The sequence below is a fragment of the Bos mutus genome, chromosome 11, assembly GCF_027580195.1.
Source record: "Bos mutus isolate GX-2022 chromosome 11, NWIPB_WYAK_1.1, whole genome shotgun sequence".
NCBI classification, from domain to species: Eukaryota; Metazoa; Chordata; class Mammalia; order Artiodactyla; family Bovidae; genus Bos; species Bos mutus.
Window position 1 is genome coordinate 105176859 of NC_091627.1, and position 16709 is coordinate 105193567.

The 16709-nt window shown below is 44.4% G+C and overlaps 1 protein-coding gene across 2 annotated transcripts in view; it reads left to right on the top strand.

Annotated features, from left to right (window-relative positions):
* ACOXL (acyl-CoA oxidase like) overlaps positions 1-16709 on the top strand; it is a 329296-nt gene that overhangs the window by 310326 nt on the left and 2261 nt on the right. The gene's annotated exons all lie outside the window — the stretch shown is intronic.

Below are 16709 nucleotides of genomic sequence, written 5' to 3' on the forward strand. Positions count from 1 at the left end.
AATGTGCAGAGTGGCAGATACCAAACCCCAAACTAGGACGACACTTGGCTCCTTCAAATTTAGAGGGTGGATGATCCTTATTTACTATTTCGAACTATGTGCAAGATATAAATGCAGTCATTGCCCTGTGCCATAAAGACTTGGAGTGAAAGAAACAAAACAGGAAGAAAACTTTGGAGGAGAGTTCCAAGATGGAAAGATAGTATTGGGATATTAACCCTTCCAGATAGTGACTGCAGCCATGAAATTAAACGACGCTTACTCCTTGGAAGAAAAGTTATGACCAACCTAGATAGCATATTGAAAAGCAGAGACATTACTTTGCCAACAAAGGTCCATCTAGTCAAGGCTATGGTTTTTCCTGTTGTCATGTATGGATGTGAGAGTTGGATTGTGAAGAAGGCTGAGCACCGAAGAATTGATGCTTTTGAACTGTGGTGTTGGAGAAGACTCTTGAGAGTCCCTTGGACTGCAAGGAGATCCAACCAGTCCATTCTGAAGGAGATCAGCCCTGGGATTTCTTTGGAAGGAATGATGCTAAAGCTGAAACTCCAGTACTTTGGCCACCTCATGTGAAGAGTTGACTCATTGGAAAAGACTCTGATGCTGGGAGGGACTGGGAGCAGGAGGAGAAGGGGACAAGAGAGGATGAGGTGTCTGGATGGCATCACTGACTCGATGGATGTGAGTCTGAGTGAACTCCGGGGGTTGGTGATGGACAGGGAGGCCTGGCGTGCTGCAATTTATGGGGTTGCAAAGAGTTGGACACAACTGAGTGACTGAACTGAACTGAACCCTTCTCCCAAAATTTTTACTTCAAGAACAGGTACCCTGTGCTCATACCCCTGAGGCTTAGAAATGGTGCATGTGCCCTTCTCTTCCTATGAACAGTGTTGGCTGTCTTCCATGCTGCATTAACTGTTTCTTTTTTAAATGGCTGTGCAGATTTCCTATCCTTCTATTTCTGTATCTCCAAACACCTGGATCAAGGCAGCTTAACAGATGTTCACATATTGGAACCAAATGCAACATGAACTGAGATTTTAGGCAAAGGGTATTGCAAACATTCATTGGATTGGGAAAGGGAGGAAGACTTTCTCTGTCCCTTGGCTTCACCTACTACCTACAGACTCTCTCTCTGTTTTTTTTTTTTTTTTTTTTGTAAGGGACTTGGGAAAAGATCTCTGGTTCCCCCATCCCCATTCCACCCACCTAGTAAGGTCTATCTGATTTGGCTACAAGTCAGTGATGAGGTTTTGAGAACACTTGGCTGTGTCCTCCAGGCTGAGTGGAGAAGCTGGTATGAAGAGAAGCCACAAATACCCATTCCATCAGAGTGGGGAGGGACGGCTCCTGATGGTGGATCCTTGGTCAAGAAGCCAGGGTGTCACTGAAATGATATCACAATGGAGTGGTTTTACAGGGAATGCAGTTGCATCAATTTAAAAATCTAATTTGGTTTGAAAATACCCCCAGAACTGGCTTTAACTTCCCTTTTACCACTGTAAGACCACTGATTCACCTCCAGGAGATGACAAGTTTCAAAATATTGATGTATCCTGGTCTAGCCTCTATTTCCAGAGCCCAAAACTCTCAAACTAAACAGATAAAAAACATATCAGTCTTAACAGAGTGCACGAAGACAAGGAGAAAACTCTCTTTTCCTTTCCCCTCCCTTTACCTCTTCAGCGGCATAAAATACACTGTCGAATCTATCAATGCAGGCCATTCAACAGAGGTTAAGAAAATACAAGTGGGATGTATTTCTTCAGTTTGGCCAGTAAAACAGACCCTGAGGTCACCACCTCTGCAACCTGGGTTCTGCGTGGCAGCCATCTGGTTGACCCCCGTGCTATGCCTCACAGTACTGCTTTGTATATCTGGGTGAGCCATGCTCATTCTGTTTCACTCACTGAAGGATGACTTGTTATAACCACAGGAGAGAGTAACTTGTTTTGCTGAGCTCCAGCCTCTGAGTTTTTCTGGCAGTTGCATTATCCTGGGCTCCTTGGAGAGATGCCTGAAGTACTGGCTAATTGGAGTGTCCTTCTCCATGAGTCTTTGAGGTCATCCCCTCACTCCTGCATGCACAGTGAGAGTTTCCTATTGGTGAGCTCTGTTCCTAAGAGTAGCTGTGTTACATTTTAAAAAGACCTTCCAGAAGGTAGAATTCAATTGAGTCAAGCAGATGGGGCAGACCCGAGTCACAGTTAAGGACAAGGTGGGTTTTATTATGATTTCATAATAACAAAATTTAAATGAATTACTGACCTGGAAATAGAAATGCCCAGTGTATCCACTTTGGTGGAAATTAATAGTCTAGCTAGAAATCAATACTTCTAGAAAAATAACATGTGTAATTTTTCTTTGTTTGATGGGAAATTGCCCTTTTCCTTTAATTTTAGAGACTAGATACTGCTGGGTCTTGTTCTACTTCTTCCTTCCTCTGGATAAGTCAAAGCCCTTGGTACTCAGTAAACCACACAAAGCCAGCTAATAGGGATGTCCCCATTTTGATGGACAGAGACGGGACAGGACTCACTTGTTAGCACCCATCGGTCTACAGAACACTGAAATCCCTCAGGCTCCTCCTTCCCTGGACAGCTGGTCATTCACATCACAGATTAATGCCTCAGACCGCCAGGTATTAATTCTGCTCACCACATTGGCTGCTGCTGAGACAGTGTGAGAAACCACAGGCAGCTCGAGTCGGGGTGACTTTAGGCAGGGCCTCTTGGAGTATAGTTTTCTCTTCCTTAATCTAGGTACGGCTACATGAGTGTGTTTGTTTTGTGATAATCCAGTAGGAACTGGTTGGTGGTGTTTACTTGCTCAGTCATGTCCGACTCTTTTGTGACTCCATGGACTGTAGCCCACCAGGCTGCTCTGTCCAGGGATTTCCCAGGCAAGGATACTGGAGTGGGTTGTCATTTCATACTCCAGGGGATCTTACCGACCCAGGGATCAAATCCACGCTTCTTACGTTTCCTGCATTGGCAGGTGAGTAGGTTCTATACTGCTAGTGCCATCTGAGAAGCCCAAGTACGTATGATAACTGTTTACAAAACAATTTGCTAATTCTAATAACTGGTCTGCTTTTACCAATTGTGCTTTCTCTGGATTTGGGGTTTTATATATATATATAAAATTTTATATACATCTTAATTTGTTTATTTTAGCTGGAGGATAATTGCTTTACAATACTGTGTCGCTTTCTGCCATACATCAGGATGAATCAGTCATAGGTATACATATATGTCCCCTCCCTCTTGAGCTTCCCTCCCACCTCCCGCTCCATCCCACCCCTCTAGGTTGTTACAGAGCACTGGGTTTGAGCTCCCCACTCATAGAGCAAATTCCCACTGCCTTTCTCTTTTGCATATGATAATGTATATGTTTCAGGGCTACTCTCTCCACTCGTCCCCCCTCTGCTTCCCCTACTGTGTCCACAGTCTGTTCTCCATGTCTGCGTCTCCATTGCGGCCCTGCAAATATTACTCAGCCATAAAAAAAGAACACATTTGAGTCATTTATAATGAGATGGAACCTATTTTACAGAGTGAAATCAGTCAGAAAGAGAAAAACAAATATCGTATATTAATGCATGTATATGGGATCTAGAAAGACGGTACTGATAATTCTATTTAGGGTTGTATTTTCCAGCTTATTTGCAGATCTTATACCTTTTCATCATATTCCAGACATGACGTATAATAGATTTTATGTTCTCCTGTGTATTTCCTTTCCTTTGTCTAGTGGTTAGGGTGGGAGACTGAGCCCTAGGATTCCACCTAGAGTCAAGTTGAGCAGAAGTTGTTTTAAGGTCACTGTGCCTAGCCCAAGCCCCACCACATTCCCATACTGTCTTTTGATCTTATCAGCAGTTGAGTTGGAAGGATGTTGAACAGCGTCTCAGAAATCTTTGATTAAATGTTGGGTTCAACTTATGGTTGTTACCATGAGAGCTAAGTTCTCTTGAATCTTTTTACGTCTTAACTAGAAGTCCTCCCAAATTGCTTCTGAAATCATTTGGTTGATGAGATCCAAAATTCCAGGACTCACGGACACAGAATTTCTGCATAATAACTTTGGACTCTTGCTGTATATTTAGTTCCGGCAGTTTGTGGAGCTTCCGCTTCTTGAAAAAACAAAATTAGTTTGAATGAAAATTATCCTTTCTTGGGTATGTTCACATTTCTTTGTGTCTGTACTTACAAGGCTGAACTGTCAGCTGATTTAAATGCCATAATCTCATGTATGGAAACGTGTGAAGCTAATAGTGAAGTTTTATTTTAACCACCTAATTTAATATTCTTTCTCGTTTCATGTAAATGTCTTTGTAGAAAATGCTACCAAGGGCGGCCTTGTGGTTACTTTAATTCCATTGCCAATACTTTTATATGGTTTCCTGTATTCTAAAGGGAAGGCTATATGCACTTGTCTTCTTTTTAAACTTTTCCTCTTATGAATCAGTAGCAGTGTGAATAAATGTCAGAAGTTCTTATTAAGTGGTTAAAGTTGATACCTCTGTCTCAGCGTTCTTGATTTAGGTAATGATGATTAAGCAGACTTGGTTGTAGAAAATACCAGAGTTATAAAGAAATTGCTTTTTATTTCTAAGAACACACAGTAATAATCATATTTATAAATACTCTGCCAAACTCACTTGATGTTAACATTTTAGAGGTAAGGAGGTCGTCACATCAGCAGAGTCCCACTCCTTCTCTGAAATGGGCTTTGTCAATAGCATTTAGAAAATAATGGAATTGTGTACTCTGGTCGAGAAACATCGCAATTGGAAGAACACTATGAAGGTAAATTTGTCTCTCATCTAAATAAACTCTCTAGTTGGGCTAAACAAAGACACTTTTGTTGTTGTTTGGTAAGGAAGGCGATTTAAGATTCTAACATTTCAGACAATGCTGAATATTTTTATCAGATGAAGAAGTAATCAGCATAAATATGATTTACATTGATTTAGGGAAAATGTTAAGCTGAAGTCATGAGTATTTAATGGAACCACAGGATTTCATTCCATGCTAATGAAATTTGGCTACAGCAACCATGAGAATGTATGTTCTGGGGACTGAAAAGCTAAGGTCTGGTCCCGCCTAGAGGACCTGGCCAGTGGTCATTAGAAACAGGAGCAGTGCTCCCCTTTCCTAGGTCCCCTTTCCTAGGTAAGTTGACAGAGCTAGAAGCACAGCACACAGTGCAATTACGCTCCATGTAAAGGCTTCACATATGTCTCTCTTTATGTTGATCACCAACCTGGCATTTGGGGCCCAGGTGGCAAATTAGCTGTTACAGGCCTACCACCCTGACTCCTTAGAGAATGTTTGTCTATAGAGGGAGTGAACTCTTCTAATTTATTTTCCACTGGGCTGGTGTGGGCTTTCTGTTGTTGCAGGGAGCTGGGACCACTCTTCATCGCAGTGTGCGGGTCTGCGTTGCAGCGGCTTCTCTTATTACACAGCACAGGCTCTCAGGTGCGCCAGCTGCATTGGTTGTGGCCCCTCGGCTCAGAAGTTGCAGCTCCTGGGCCGTGGCTCTAGAGCACAGGCTCATCAGTTGTGGTGCAGAGGCTTAGTTGCTTCACAGCATGTGCTCCTGGAGCCTCCCAGGCGGTGCTAGTGGAAAAGAATCCACCGGCCAATGCAGAAGATGCCAGATGTCCAGTCCTTGGGTTGGGCAGATCCCCTGGAGAAGGAAATGGCAACCCATTCCAATATTCTTGCCTGGAGAATCCCATGGACGGAGGAGCCTGGCGGGCTACAGCCCATGGGGTCGCAAAGAGTCAGACACAACTGAGCGTCTGAGCACTGTTGCTCTTTGAAGGGATTGAACTGTGTTTGGTGGCTTAAGGTGTGGGCCAGAGAAGCAGGAAGGCCTGTGCGAGAAGAGAATCCACAGAGCAAGTGGCCCTCCCTCAGAGAATCTGTTTTTATATATATATATATATATATATATATATATATTATGTTTGTTTGTTTATGCCGGTCTTGGTTGCCATACTCGAATCTTCAGTCTCCATTGCGATGTGGAGGATCTTTAATTGCAGCATGTGAACTCTTAGTTGTGGCCTGTGCAGTCTAGTTCCCTGACCAGGGATTGAACCCAAGCCCCCTGCATTGGGAGCATGGCGTTTTAGCCACTGGACAACCAGGGAACTCCCATTAGAATCTGTTATTTCTTGAAGACTCTTGTATCTGAGCCTCGCCGGCTTGTTTTCTGGACAGCTGAAGCATTGTCCTTCTTGGGAAGAGCCCCCAGATCGTGAGGCTGGCCCTTTCACGTCATGGTGGCTGGCTAACTCACTAACTCACTGTCTTCGACACCTTCCTTCAGTGGCAAAGCCCCAGAGCCCCCGGGGTCACCATTACTGCCCTGGTCCCCGTGGGGAATCTGAGCCAGTGTGGCTGATCAGATCCATGCTTTCCACGTGACACATGTGGAACATGGGTTCTGACTTAGACAGAAGCAGCACAGGTCATGTGCTTGCTACCATAGTGGAGGCATTTCCTCAGAGCAACACCCTCTCCCCTCTGGGGTCTAGAAACGTGAGGTATGGGAGAAGTGGGGGCAGATGGAGGCAGACTGGAAGCTGTGGAAGCAGAAAGCTCTGGATGAAAACCCTAGTTGTCCCAGTTATGAGGTATATGATTTGGAGCCACATCCTAAACTCTTTAAGCCTTGGTTTTCTCATTTGTAAAATGGATTGGTGCCTGACAGAGTTTTCATGAGAACTGAAGGAGACCGTTAATATAAAGACCTCGTCTGTCTCCTGGCGCATGGTGGGTATTCAGGGAGTGGCCGTCCCAGGGAGCAGAGCACAGGACAGCCGGGTCACACGGCTGAGCCGCTGCACAATGATGTTATAAAGATGCTAGAGATGCAGGAAAGCTGCCAAATCACGGCAGCCAAGTGGCTGCTTCTGTATCTGCACGCTAAGCTATCAGGATGGCGTGTGGGAAGCACAGATGCTACGTGGGAGAGGTGAATTCTGGGCAAAGGCTGGGGGTACGATCCATGCCTTGTCCACTGGGGCTAGGATTGCGCAGTGCAAGCATGGAATAGCAGAGGAGGCTAAAGGCAGACACAGGTGGCCGGAGACTCCTGGCAGAATCTCAGTTATATGTCAGAGCAGCAGCCAAGACCATGAATGACAGCCGCATAGGGAAACCTCATCTCACCAATCGCTTCAACCTTATTCCTTATCCTATCTTTTAGATTAAAAATAGTTGTTGATTGTTTTAAGGTTCCCCTTCTTTGAAAATGTCTGATTCATTTTCTAGTTAATCTAAAATCAAGTCAACCGGAAAAAATGGGGGCAGAAAATTACACAAATAGCTCATCAATATCTAAGAATGCCTTGGAAGATAAAGGCTGGCTACTTAGACATTCCTTTTGAAAACTATGTGTAATGGTTATATTATAGCAAGTATATTTGTGGTTTGGTTTGGTAAGGTTCGAAGTTCCCATTTCTGTGCTTTTACCAGCTATAGTGACTGGTACCAAGAAGGACACTCTTGCAAATCAGCTTTAGGACACACACATGATGTCATTTCACATGTGAAGTAACAGGTCAGGAAAGGTTATTTGCTCATGGTCACAGGTTGAGAGAGTGGTGGAGTCTTGTTGTATACTTTGGCTGCCTGGTGTACTTTCATAAGAGAATTCTCTGCCAACCCATCGCTCCTGACTTCCTAGGCCACAGGGGGTCAGATGCCCATATAAACTTACAACTAGCACCATCTGGGAAGCCCTGTTTTTACCAAATAAATAAAAATAAACTGAAAAATAAAATACAGTTTAAAAATAAGATGGATCTGTTTCCAGTGGGTTTGCTATCCTTCTGTAAAGCAGGCTGTCCTTTCCTTGAGGTCAGCTTCGGCGTGGAGAGGGGCCATTCTGAAGGCGATGGGTGGAACTCCCCCTGGTCGTGGCCACAGTCTTCCCAGTAGCCCAAATCAGAGGGGGTCTCAGAGCACAACGGGCAGCCACGCCACCGTCGCTTGGCCTCGACAAGTAGAGCAGAAGCCTAAACGATGCCGTATCACCTGCCGAGAGCAGCTGTGCGCTTCTCCTGTGCCCTGACATCTTGTTACTGACCCAAGAGTGAGTTCTGGAAGAAGACTCTGATAACATCCAGAAAGATAATGACCTTTTGCTGCCTGACACTACCAAACCGCCGTCAGACGAGACCAGTTCCAACCAGAGATTAAAATACGAACCAGCGTCTCCCAATGTCATGCCCCAGAACGTCCAAGTCTCAGTTGAAAATCAGTCATCAGACCAAGAATAAGGAAGACCTTGAAGATAGTTGATAGATACCAACACTGAGATGACAGAGATGTTAGAATTATTTGATGATTTTAAAGCAGCCATCATAAAATGCAGCAAAGAAATCAAAGTTGTAAAGAAGAGCAAATGAAAATTGTGAACTGAATATATATATACAACAGTCATATATATATATAATAGTCATACATAGGTATACAGCTAAGAACTAGGTGTTCAGGAAAATTGAAAGTGATGGAAAAGCAGATGGAGGGGATCTTTATCTAGCTAGTATCTTCTATGTGACAAAACCAGTAATGCTAAATGCTTTATTATGATATAATATAAATATATACATGTTTATTACTTAATCCTTACAAAACCCTGAGAGAGACGGATAATATTCCCTTTCTACAGATGCAGAAACTGAGGGTTGGCAAAATGAAATGACCTGTCCAGGTTGTTTCGACTAACATGGCAAGTATTTGAGGATGGCTTTACAGAAGCAGCAAGACTTTAACTACAAAACCTGTAAGAGACCCGGTCACACTGTGCTGTGCCAGTGAGGGAGCATGGGAATGTGGTCCAGTTCCCGAGAGTGAAGAGCATCTGGTGGAAGCAGGATAAGTTTCCTTGGTGCAAGTAGAAAATGCAGATTGTGCATGGATAGTGCATGATGAAACTATTATAGTTATGGGAACTCAATATACTGAGTACTGCTAAAGGATTCAAGTTCACAGTCGGTCATTTTCCCTTAACCTGAGAAGCAGGTGGGTGATTCCAGGCTTTGGGGAAGAAGAATGATCAGGGGAAAAAAGAAAAAAAAAGAGTACTCAGGACTTCCCTGGTGGCTCAGTGGTAAAGAATCAGCCTGTCAGTGCAGGAGACATGGGTTCAGTCCCCAATCCAAAATATCCCACATGACGCAGAGCAACTAAGCCCTTGTGCTTCAACTACTGAGCCCACGCGCCCTAGAGCCCGTGTTCCACAGCAAGAGAAGCCACCGCAACGAGAAGCCCGCGCACTGCAACTAGAGAGCAGTCCCTGCTTGCTACTACTAGAGAAAAGCCCCTGCAGCAACGGAGACCCAGCACAGCCAAAAGTAAAAGTGTTTTAAAAGATACTCAAGGAAGGTAACTTTGGGCAGCAAGAATCTATGTGTGTTACTTGCTCAGTCATGTCTCATTCTTTGCGACCCCATGGACTCTAGCCAGCCAGGCTCCTCTGTCCATGGGATTCCCCAGGCAAGAATATGGGAGTGGGTTGCCATTCCTTTCTCCATGGGATCTTCCCAACTCAGGGATCGAACCTGGGTCTCCTGCATTGCAGGCAGATTCTTTACCATCTGAGCCTCTAGCCCTGCAAAAATCTAGAGAACATAATGAAAGTCTGAATTAAAGGGGCTACAGAGGAGAGTGCAGGGAGTTCTCATGCCAGATTCCAGGATAAAAATGAACAGAGCAGAGAAAGCCTGGATGGCTTTCCATGAGTGATGAAGACGGAAGACAAAAATGAACCGACCTTTCCTTTGATGAGACATGTTTGAAGTGTGTCTGGGGGACGTACGCTGACACCCCGTTTTATTTAACATTTTCAACAACCATCTGGAGCAGGTGGCTCACTGAAATGAGGCAACACATTCTGATATTGTTTCACAGACACACACACCTGCGCACACCCATCAGGATGAAGGTTTCGCACACCTCACAGAGGGGACTCGTAAGAGAAGGTGTCTCTGTGCCTGTTCCCATTTGTCTCTGTCTAGCTGCCATCACCTCCCAGGTGGAGTCCAGCAATGCCTTGGATGAAAGGCCAATGTGTTGATGTTTAGACCCTCTTCTTTAAGGAGAGTGCTCTTTAAAACGGTTTTAAGTGAGAAATACTGAGCATCAGAGAATAAAGAGCAGTCCAACTGGATAGAAGTGGCAAGTGCGTCCAGGTACCCACGCCTGATTTCACATCCTGTCAGGTCAGCCCCTGACTTTATGTGTAAATGGACAGGTTTGCGTTGAAACTTCCCGAATAGGAGTTCCTTAGAAGCCTTTAGAGGCCTTGATGATGGCATTTTGGGGATAAACAGTTGACAAGTTCCTGCTTTCCTGCCTTTTGCAGCTTACACTGTGGCCGTCACATAATCACCTCACTCCATCCTCTCATCCACATTCTAGAACAGACAGACGCAGGCCTTGGAGATAATCCCCTGCTGGCCATCCTTGTTCTTACACTGTGGCCTTCACATAATTACCTCACTCCATCCTCTCATCCACATTCTAGAACAGACAGACGCAGGCCTTGGAGATAATCCCCTGCTGGCCATCCTTGTTCTTTTGTTCTTTTTAAATGTATTTTTTTTTTCCCGAAGATTTCTTGATGTGGGCCAAAGTCTTTATTTAATTTGTTGCAATATTGCTTCTGTTTTGTATTTAGTTTTTTAGAGCATGAGGCATGTGGTATCTTAGCTTCCCAACCACAGATCGAACCTGCACCCCCTGCATTGGAAGGTGAGGTCTTAACCACTAGACCACCTGGGGATGTCCTGGGCCATCATTGTTTAAAACAGCTCTGGGAGTCAGGAAACCCTACATTCCTGCTAAAGTAAGGTGATAAAGAGGCACCCATCCATCATACCAGCTGCTTCTGGTATGACCAGGCCCCATCCATTTCCCTTGACCGATGGCACAGGAGAACTTAAGCAGTTACAAGACTTGGGATCGCTGGTTACAAATACTTTCTTTTTTCCCCATCCCGGACACTTGGCTTGTACTGAGGATTTTTGTTGGAGGTTTGGCTTTCCTGGTGACTCAGTGGTTTCAGAATCCACCTGCCAATGCAGGAGATGCAGGTTTGATCCCTGGGTTGGGAAGATCCCCTGGGAAATCCCATGGACAGAGGAGCCTGGCGGGCTACAGTCCATGGGGTCACAAAAGAGTCGGACATGACTTATCGACTAAAACAACAACAACAGAAGCCCCTCACAGAGAAGCTGAAGGAGTGGAGGATGGTTTTAAGGCAGGCCCTGGTGATTTGCCTTCTAAACTGCACTAGGGAAGTGGGCTGGGTGGTGGCCTGCAGTGAGATCTCCAGCCTGCTATTCAAATTCTCCCCCACATACCCTACCACTGGATGCTCATTTAGTTTTATTCTTTCAGGACTGATGTTCTGTCTTTCCATTAAGCCTATCAGCTACACCTGTTGTCGTTCATTCACTAAGTCATGTCTGACTCTTTGGAACCCCAAGGACTGCAGTACATCAGGCTTCCCTGTTCTTCACTATCTCTTGGAGCTTCCTCAAACTCATGTCGATGGAGTTGATGATGCCATCCAACCATATCATCCTCTGTCATCCTTTCTCCTCCTACCCTCAATCCCAGCATCAGGGTCTTTTCAAATGAGTCAGTTCTTCACATCAGGTGGCCAAAGTATTGGAGCTTCAGCTTCAGCATCAGTCCTTCTAATGAATATTCAGGGTTGATTTCCTTTAGGATTGACTGGTTTGATCTCCTTGCTGTCCAAGGGACCCTCAAGAGTCTTCTCCAACACCACAGTTCAAAAGCACCTTCTTTATGGTTCAACTCTTACATCTGTACATGACTACTGGAAAATCCATAGCTTGACTATATGGACCTTTGTCGGTAAAGTGCTGCTGCTGCTAAGTCGCTTCAGTCGTGTCTGACTCTGTGCGACCCCACAGACAGCAGCCCACCAGGCTCCCCTGTCCCTGGGATTCTCCAGGAGTGGGTTGCCATTTCCTTCTCCAATGCATGAAAGTGAAAAGTGAAAGTAAAGTTGCTGAGTCTTGTCCGACTCTTAGCGACCCCATGGACTGCGGCCCACCAGGCTCCTCTGTCCATGGGATTTTCCAGGCAAGAGTGCTGGAGTGAGGTGCCATTGCCTTCTCCGTCGGTAAAGTGATGTCTCTGCTTTTAATACGATGTCTAGATTTGTCTTAGCTTTCTTTCCAAGGAGAAAGCATCTTTTAATTTCATGGCTACAGACACTGTCCACATTGATTTCTGGAGCCCAAGAAAATAAAATCTGTCACTCTTTCCCCTTTTTCCCCTTCTATTTGCCATGAAGTGATGGGGCTGGATGCCATGATCTTAATTTTTTGAATGTTGTTTTAAGCCAGCTTTTTTCAATATCCTCTTTCACCTTCATCAAGAGGCTCTTTAGTTCTACACCTGTCAACTCTTTGTATAATTATAAAATTGTCCTCAGATAACTAAAGTAAGAAGGTAGAAGTGAAGCTGAAGATCCCCAGTGGATGGAAAGTTGAATTAAATTTTTTGTTTCAGTTACCTATTGCTGTGTAATATACATCTCTAAAACTTAAGTGTCATGAAATAAAAGTTGTTTATTCTTTGAAATTCTCTGGATAGGCAACCTGGGTTCTAGCATAATTCTTGAGCTAGCCTTCAGTACCATAACTGCAATCCAAGTTTAATAGGACTGAGGGGTCTGAGATGGCCTCGCTCACGTGTCTAGCTGTGGGTCTGGCTCTTCCCCCATGTGACCGCTCATCCTCTGACAAGCTGGGCCTCTGAACAGCAAGGGGTCTCAGGGTCCCAGCAGAGTGAGAGTAGAAGTTGAAAGCCTTCTTGAAACCCATGCTCTGAAACTCACACAGCGTCACTTTCTCCACATTCTATTGGTCAAAGCAAGTCACAAGGCAGCCCAGATTTAAGGGCTCTATTCTCAAGGAGGAAAAGGCTCTATCATGGAGCCCAAGCAAGAAATGGGCTAATTAATGGACATTTCAAGTTGGGATAAGGAACTTTACACAAACAGAGAACAGTTTGAGGTCATCTGGTGCTGGGAACAGCGACGGGGATATGGGAAGAGGCAGGCAAACCTGCAGAGAGTCTCAGGAAGAGCTGGGGTGCTACTGTAAGTGCACTGGGTACCTTGAAACTTGGGCATCTGTTCTATGATTAATACCAACACCATAGAAAATAAAGTTTGTTTAGAAGACTATAAAGCTTAGTCACTGCCCGTCCTAGGCCATTCTGCTCTCCCAGCTGGAATAAGAAAAATGCAAGGAGAGTCAGAGAGAGAGAAAAAACTAATCTACTGCAACCAGGTAGGGGTGGAAAGCAAAAATCAACATTATAAACCCCACCCCCAATACACATATTCACATATCCACATACTGTCCCTCCATTATGGAGTGCTTCCTCTTTCTTTAAAGTAGATATTTCCAATCCTCCTCACCTGATACTTCAATGCATCTTCCGTTCTTTCTTTTTTTTTTTTAACGTTTATTTTGTTGCAGTTGAACTCTTAGTTGTGGTTTATGGGATCTAGTTGGCCACTGGACCACTGAGGAAGTCCCAGATTTTATGTTCTTATTTTTAGACCAATACTTCCCCTGCTTTTGGCCTGTCCTTTTAAAAAATTTCTGCAAGAATTTATAACTTGTTCATATTCTCTTATATTTAAGGGCACTTCTCCATTGATGTTTTTCCGAAAACTGGTGAATACTCTTTACAAAGAGATGAATGGACTCGAGGTACTCTGTCCAGCACCATTGGCTCACTGGCAGGACAGAGTGGGGGAAAAGAGGTTACAATATGTATCATTTTATACTTATAGAAGTATTGGAGAAGGCAATGGCACCCCACTCCAGTACTCTTGCCTGGAAAATACCATGGATGGAGGAGCCTGGTGGGCTGCAGTCCATGGGGTTGCTAAGAGTTGGAGACGACTGAGCGATTTCACTTTCACTTTTCACTTTCATGCATTGCAGAAGGAAATGGCAACCCACTCCAGTGTTCTTGCCTGGAGAATCCCAGGGATGGGGGAGCCTGGTGGGCTGCCGTCTAGGGGGTCGCACAGAGTCAGACACAACTGAAGCGACTTAGCAGCAGCAGCAGCAGTAATAAGAAAATGCTGCTGTTACTGTTGTTTAGTTGCTAAATTGTGTCTGACTCTTTTGTGACCCCATGGATTATAGCCTGCCAACCTCCTCTGTTCATGGGATTCCCGAGACAAGAATATTGGAGTGGGTTGCCATATCCTTCTCCAGGGTATCTTCCCAAACCAGGGATGGAACCAATGTCTCCTGCATCTTGGGCTGATTTACCACTGAGCCATCAGGAAAGCCCAAGAAAATGCTGTAACTGTGTACTAATCAATGCTATATTAGCTACTGCTTACGTTATATGAAGAATTGTATTTGTAAAAAGTGTCTAAAACCACACCGTAGCGCCACAATGTTGGAGCCTGTCTCTGCAGTATGCACCTCTACTCTAGAGCACAGAATGTCCCCAACACAGCTGGGGACTACAGTACACACTTTGTAAGTGGAAGAATGATCATTATCATTACCATCCCTCCCAGAGGTAGGAGGCTACCTGGGATCAGAGTCAAACAGGAATGCTGCTTCATCCTTCCATCTGGACCCTTGTCATTTTGGGTTTGTGTTGCAGTCTGTGACAAATGGAGAAAGAAAGGAGGAGGGCTATTTTGCGTTCGTGCTCAGGCGCTAAGTCATATCTGATTCTATGTGACTCAATGGACTGTAGCTTGCCAGGCTCCTCTGTCCATGGGATTTTTCAGGCAAGAATACTGGAGTGGGTTGCTATTTCCTCCTCAAGGGGATCTTCCCAACCTAGAGATCAAACCTGTGTCTCCTGTGTCTCTTGCATTGAGAACCCACTAAGCCATCGGGGAAGTGTCAGTACGGGTTCTTTGAAATACATCAACAAGCTAAATGACACACCCACCTGCACCATGACACTTCTGAGGCCAACCATCAAAGACCAAAAAGTGGGTGGGAGACCAATTCCTAGAAATCCCTACCCCCTTCCCCTGTAATAGTTGGAATAACCCTTCCACTTATTAGCCTATGAAATTACCTAGTCCGTAAAAACTAACCACACCCTATTTCCCAGTCCTCTAGCCTTCTGAGATGGCCCACACTCTGTGGAGTGCATTTCTCTCTAAATAAATCCACTTCTTGGCTTCCTTAGTGGTGCTAGTATTAAGAATTCGCCTGTAATGCAGGAAATACAGGTTCCATCCCTGGGTCTGGAAGATCCCCTAGAGAAGGAAATGGCAACCTACTCCAGTATTCTTGCTTGGAGAATCCCATGGACAGAGAAGCCTGGTGGACTATAGTCCATGGGGTTGCAAAGAATTGGACATGACTAAGCATACACATACCCACACCTATCCAAAAAAGAAAGAAAGAAAAGAAATCTGCCTCTTATAATTTCTACCTCTGGATCCTTATTCTGTGATCGGCAACAGACAAACCAAACCCATATTCTCTTCCATGCAATACTCATTTGAATAATTGAATAATTGAATTTTCCCTTGTAGAATTGTAGAATATACTACAGAATTGGTTGAGTTTCATAATGCTAACCAAAAGGAAAATTTGTCTCCAGTAATGATACTACAATGTGTGGAAGCTTTAGGGACTTGTACACCATCTCATGGTTTTGAACTGTGTGGGTAGATACAGAGTTGACAGATTAGTCAGGGATTTGTCAAGAGTATTAATTACAAACTTTGAAATCTTGGTCAGTGAAAGTTCATCATAGTGCACCTTGTGAATGTGATCAAAGTCTTTTCAGTACTGATTTGATGATGCTTAACCACAGTGTGTAAAGAATGAAGGTTTTCATTAGAAAATACTGATGTAATAGAGCAAATTTTAAGGGAAGATGGATTGTTAGACTATTAAAATTGATGTTCTTTCCCCACCTACTCCCCATCCCTCCTTGGGGAGCCCACTCTCATTGTCTCTGAACACCTAAAGTGGCATTTTGAACTGTTGCAAAGAACTGTTGTCTTAACAGCATTAGTGTAACTCAGCGATGACCGCCACCATGAGGGCAAAGGTGGGGTTGGTGTAAGTGATGTTTTAAAAACCATAAAAATAAACCATAAAAACCTGGGGGCTAACTGTAATTTAGTGAGCGAAAGAAATTTATGGCTGGCTGAAAACTTGAAAAATGGAGGAGGAAATTGTGTAGCTAGTAAGTGGGAAAGGAAAGGAGTTCTTCTGCCCTGCCCTTGTCAAGGTTTAGGAAAACAATCTATTATGTTTAAGAGCTTTTTTTTTTTTTTTCCTGGCACCTAAACCATGGGAAATGAAATAAAAATACACTCAGTGCAGCTCCTTCAAAATCACTGGCCTGCATTTCCCTTTCTCTTCTGCAGGAAAAGCTTATCTGTGCCTTCCAACTTTTGTCAGGACACAAGGGTGTCAGTGGGGTTCCTTTGTGTTATATTTCCTGCGCAGGTATATTTCCTGCACAGCAGCGGGGGTGGGAGGTGCACAAAGGTACCAGTGCATGGCCTTGGTCCCCCAGCCCCCCTGTGCAGATGTTTCAGGAACTGCGGTGTCTGCCAGCCAGGGGTGGGAAGTGCTGGTCATTGTGGAATAGCGGGAAGTCTCCACTGGTTCACCTTTTTCTGAT